This window comes from Euleptes europaea, chromosome 11, assembly GCF_029931775.1.
Source record: "Euleptes europaea isolate rEulEur1 chromosome 11, rEulEur1.hap1, whole genome shotgun sequence".
In the NCBI taxonomy this organism is placed as follows: domain Eukaryota; kingdom Metazoa; phylum Chordata; class Lepidosauria; order Squamata; family Sphaerodactylidae; genus Euleptes; species Euleptes europaea.
The window spans coordinates 43,022,536-43,028,437 of NC_079322.1; the positions used below are offsets into that span (position 1 = coordinate 43,022,536).

General features: G+C 40.0%; 1 non-coding gene across 1 annotated transcript; it reads right to left on the minus strand.

Moving 5' to 3' along the window:
• Positions 1 to 5,585: 5,585 nt before the first annotated feature.
• Positions 5,586 to 5,675, minus strand: LOC130484902 (small nucleolar RNA SNORD93). The gene has a single exon (XR_008933712.1). It is a non-coding gene; the product is annotated as a small nucleolar RNA SNORD93 (small nucleolar RNA).
• Positions 5,676 to 5,902: the final 227 nt, after the last annotated feature.

The following is a 5,902-nucleotide window of genomic DNA, read 5'->3' on the forward strand; positions in this document are numbered from 1 at the left end:
GCGGCCTTTCTGGTCGCAATTACCTCAGCAAGGAGGGTGAGTGACTTATCGGCACACTCCCCTCCTTACACTGTGTTCCATTCAAACAGGGTAGTTCTCAGACCAAAGATTTCCTTTTTGCCTAAAGTAGTCTCAGCCTTCCACCTTTCACAGGATATTGTCCTCCCCGTTTTTCCCCCTAACCCATCTTCGGATGCTGATAGGGCCTTACATTCGCTCGATGTTAGGAGAGCCCTCCTTTTCTATATTAAGCGGACCCAGTCCTTTCGTAGGGAGGATAGCCTCTTTGTTTGTTTCGGGGGGGAACGTAGAGGGCACCATGCTTCTCCTCAGACTCTTTCAAGATGGATCACATCTGCCATCAAGCTAGCCTACAATCTTGCTCATCAAGAATGTCCTCCTATGATCAAGGCTCATTCTACCAGAGCATACGCGGCCTCTGTAGCCTTCTCGTCGAAAATAGGTCTCCGGGACATCTGTAAAGCTGCCACCTGGTCCACTCCCTCCACGTTCATGAAACACTACGCTGTGGATGTGGATTCAGCGAGAGATGCAGCTGTGGGGCGTGCAGTGTTGCAGTCCTTATTCAGATGATTGTTCCACACCCGCTGTCCTGGTAAGAGAGCTCGCTACTCTCCCAATGTGGGACTGCATAGAAGCCATTCAGATGAAAAACAGAGTTGCACTTACCTGTAACTGTTGTTCATCTGATGGATCTTCTATGCAGTAACACATTCCCTCCCTCCTTCCCTGCTGTGGGACCGTTCCGCTGTCCAGTGGTTGGTTCTGTGGTGGCAGTTTGGAGAACTGGAGGGAAGACTGCTCCCTCCTCCTTGGGTCATGTGACCGAGGGGCGGGGAGATTGCATGCCCCAAGGGGAGGGGGAGCACTCTCTTTAGAATTTGCTAGAAGCTAACAAATCTTATCCGAGGCTGGCCTGCGCAGTCCCAATTTGTTACTGCATAGAAGATCCATCAGATGAACAACAGTTACAGGTAAGTGAAACTCTGTTTTTCCCACCTTTTCTTTATTTTGTCCTGTTCAACGTATTTCTGTGCTGATCTTTCAGCATGCCTAACCGTGCTTTAGATTTCCCTTTGATTTCTTGGGTCTTGTGGAACAGATCTCTTGTTCTTCCTTTTTTGTTGTTCTCTTCTATTTCTTTACACTGGTTATTATAATAGGTCTCTTTATCTCTACATGCAAGTCGCTGGAACGTTGAACTTAGACTTTTGATTCTATTTCTGTCACCTTCTACTTTTGCTTCTCGTCTATCTCTGGCAATTTTAAGAGTTTCCTCAGACATCCAACAAGGTTTTTCTTTTCTTTTGGCTACAGGAATAGTCTTTGCACATTCTTCCTTGATAATATCTCTAGTTTCCACCCATAGTTCTTCAGGTTTACATTCACTTGAACTCAGTAATGCAAATCTGTTCCTTACATGGTCTTTAAACTCTTCCGGAATATTGCTTAGATTGTATTTTGGTGCTATGAATGTTTTCGTGTTTTTCTTAAGCTTTATCTTGATTTTCGATATTAACAATTCATGATCTGTATTGCAGTTGGCTCCTGGTCTTGTTTTGGCCGAGAGAATAGAGCTTCTCCATCTTCTGCTTCCAATTATATAATCTATTTGATTTCTATACTGGCCGTCTGGTGATGTCCATGTATACAATCGTCTATTTGGTTGCCTGAAACATGTGTTTGCAATGGACAGATTGTTGTCTTCACAGAATTCTACGAGGCGTTCTCCTGCTTCATTCCGTGCTCCTAGCCCAAATCTACCAACAACATTTGATTCTGCTTTGTTTCCTACTTTTGCGTTCCAATCACCTATGATTATCAGCATATCTTGTTTAGGAGTGTGATCAATTTCTTCCTGAAAACTGGCATAAAAACTTCCTCATCAGCATCTGTAGTTGGGGCATAAACTTGAAGTATGCTTATGTTGATAGGCTTTCCCTGAAGTCTGATTGATATTATTCGGTCAGACTTTGCATTATTGCTCCTGACTGCCTTTGCTACATCTTGCCTCACTATTAAATGATGCCTCACTATTAAATGATGACCTTAGCATACAATTAAACGCACGGAGACAGTAGCTGGAATGGAAATGGCCTACTCTAAATAAGATATCTTGGACCCAGGCTCACACCAAGGCCAAGAAGCTCCAGTGGAGTAAGGTGAGGGATTAGGTTCTGATAGATGCTGCCCCCTTAAATGGCCTTTTAAAAAAATCAAGCAGAAATGCTGGAAATATTGAAACAACAGCCTCTCAAAAAGACCCTGAAGAAATACTGAAAATCAGGTGGCTGTTTTTATATAGAAACTCTTAGGATGACTGAGGGTTTGAAAGTCTACCATGCATAAGTTCACAGTTGCATTGCCTACATTGGTCACGTCTGCATAAGTGTTGAATTTCCATAATATCTTTGAACATGTAATGGTGGGTGTAATCTTGGCATTTTGGATAACAGAAAAGCTTTATTTTTTTTAAAAAAATAACTTACACAGTATTTGTAAAAACAAACTCAGGCAATGGCCTACCTTTTGAGAAATCAGCCCTCAGGAAGCTTTATTTAAATAGTCCGAAGACAATCTTTCAAATATGAAACAAAGCATACTTTCACTTTACCATCCAAACAATATAAGTGGAAGGACACAGTTCTGGGATCTTTTGAATTGCTTTGTTTCACTTAAGCACAGCCTGAACAGAGTGTAAATTGTTTATCCTACCACATTCCATCACACACTTCTTAGGAAAAGAATACTGGGACAATCTATTCTAAAACAGAGAAATTGACTGTACTTTCTGGGTACAAATCCAGTCAGGCTTGTTTGAAGCAAATTATGCAGTTTTCGTAATCCACAAGGATGTGCATTGAGATATATCTGATACAAATATATATATTCCAGATATATTCGAGTGTCTGGATGGTATCTGGGATTTGCTGGGATGGGCTTCAAGAAATCCTGGAAATATTCAAGATTAACTGGGAATATTGGGAGCCAGCATTTTAAGGATCCCAGGACGGTTTTTTCTTTAATTTTACTATGTGTCTGTGTCTTCCTGAGGCTTGGTATCGGCTTGCCATATTGGTTTGGTTTTGATTCTGTCCTTTGAAATTGGTGGTCTTGCTACTTTGAGTTGGTTTGTGTTGGATTTACGGTTGATTTTTGGGTTCAGCATTGCATTGGATTCCCAATTGGCGTGGATTATCTGTTTTACATTTGTTGGGCTACCAACAGGGTTCCTATGCAGTTTGGTTTGGAGGATTCTGTGGTTTGACATTGCCTTAGATTCTCAGATTTTACATTTGTTGAGCTAGGCTTGCCACATTGTGCCATGCCTCTGCTGGGATTCCCTAGTTCTGCACTGGTTCTTTGGGCTTGTTGGTTCTGTCTGCTTTGAGAGGCTTTTGGCCAATGGTTGGTTTGCTTGTTCTGTTTGCCCTTCAGAAAGCCTGGAGTCGCCCCCCCCCCCACAATATGAAACAATGGAGGATGCCTGGGAGCACCTTGTTCAGGGGCTCATAGAATTGGAACTCCTGGTCTAATTCACTTGAACCTTGGGGTTATTTAGTGGCCAGGCACCAGCAGCTCTGCTGCAATTTGGGTGCCATTTGCTCAAAAAACAACTCCTCCAGCCATCTGGAAAGATTCCCCATAGGAATTAACAGAGACAAATATTATTATTATTCCTACAAAAAAACCACAGATCCGAATACCAAACCAATATATGGAACCTGGATAACTGGGAATACCAATATCTTTCAGTTCCCTGACATCCATACTAAAAAAAATACTAGGACACAACCCTAATTGGCCAAACAAAAGAAATACTATTTTGTACCGGTCAAGGATGGACTATTCTCTGTACCAATTCTAATGATCTGATTTGGCAGATTGAAGTTGACATGATTGTTTGAAGTGTATGGTTCCTACACTGCAAAGGAAAAACTGAATTGTTTGCAGACAAATTAAAGATTGCATCAACAAATTATCTTAGTGTGTGTCTTAAATGTATATGTCTTTCCTTTTTTAAAGGAGAGTTATATTTTCTAAATGTCACTATTTGCCAGCCTATTTCTGCTATACATGGCCAAGATCCAGAGATCTATGAGACATCAGTTTCCTGAACAGCACCTTCCTCCCTCACGAATATCAAACAGTGTTTGGATCTGGGGAATTCCAGAAGCAGTTTGATATCACATGCAGGGTAGTTCAGATATAACAAAGTAGTTCTCCTAGTGTCTCTCAAACAAATTGTGTTTTAGAAAATATTAGCAAAGAATACAACTTCTCCCTTGTCAAGCCAAGTAACCCCCTACATGGTCACCCTTAATCCTATGTGTACTTATATTACCACAGTTAGTGCCATGGAATTCAATTCTTAGAATGCCCTATGAATACAGTGGCTTTCACTGCAACAGAAAAACCAGCACCTATACTTGTTAAATGGGAAGAGATGTCCCTTTCTGTGGCATTACTGCCTGCAAATGGGAAAAGGGAGGCCAAAGCAGTAGCACTAGCATGCCAGTACCCAGGATATCTGCTGTGCCAGTAGTGGGGGAAAGGGGTGAATTAAGCCTTTATGCAATGATGCACCACGGCACCCAGTCCCATCAGCAACTGTCAGCAGCAAACAGGATCAGGCCCCTTTTCAGTTGTTTCTCTTTTTTTTTTTACTTTATGTTGCTCTAGCCTTAAAGCATGCTTGTACAATTCTCAGTACAAATTGGATAAATTAATTTGATGACTGTCAATTAAGAACTCATGGGACTCATTTCAAAGTATGAATCAGAGTTCAGTTCAAGTCTGCCCTCCAGTGGTTCTAAAGGGAAACACTGGATCTTGTATTATTTGGAGGTAAGAGGAGTAACATTTATACCATAAAGAAAGAGATCATATATTACATTATTAAGCATCAATGATTTAAATTAGATTTAAATTAATGTAGTAGTTCATACTTGTTGAGACTGATAGTATTTATCAGGGTGCTTGTATATTTTATAACATCTTGTTCTGTAAATCACAGATGAACACTCAGGTTTAAATTTCAAATCAGAATTGTATGCCTTAATGTTATCAAATTTTGTCTTTCCACCCTCCATCATGACAGAACAGGGGATAGGGAATAAGAAATAATATTTTTCAAGGATATTATCCTATAATTCTGCAATGATATTATGCCTATAATTCTGCAATGCTCAGATGAGTTTTAAAAGAATCAGAAGATTCAGTGGAGGAACCTGTGAAAGGGAAACAGAAATTTATATAATGCACACACAGTTCTCAATCATATCTATATCAAAGCTGATGTAACTATTAAGATGCATTAGGCTGACAATTGGTATATAGTCTATTAATGAACAATTCTTGGGGCAAAATAGTCCTGATCTCTGTCAGAGTTAGTGAAGTCTTTTAAGGCATATACTGCAATCTTTAAAAAAAATTATTCTGGACTAAAGATGACCCCAAAATAACTAGGTTTCCTAGAAAAAGAAGTGTCTATATGTCTAGTAACAGCAGGGTAAATAATTGCAAAGGTACATTTAAATTCAAGCCTATTTTAGCTCCATTTCTGGCCTCAGAAAATCCTTTAAGCCATCATATCTGTGCATAACACTCTACTGAGGTATCCACAATCAGATCATGGTTTTCATCTTTGGCCAGACATTCCACCTGTAATGACACTGACTGAAAATACTTAAGCCAGTGACGTGTTAAAAAATAAACAACTTGCGAAATATACCTTTAGCTGGAAGCAAAGTGGCTGTTTCCTAGGTCTGCACCCTTTATTACAGAATCTGCCAAAGAAAAAAGAAATCCAATATTAACATTTTTAAATGTATTCTGTGGGTTTATCTTTATCTTCACATTCATTCTGTACAGTGTTCAT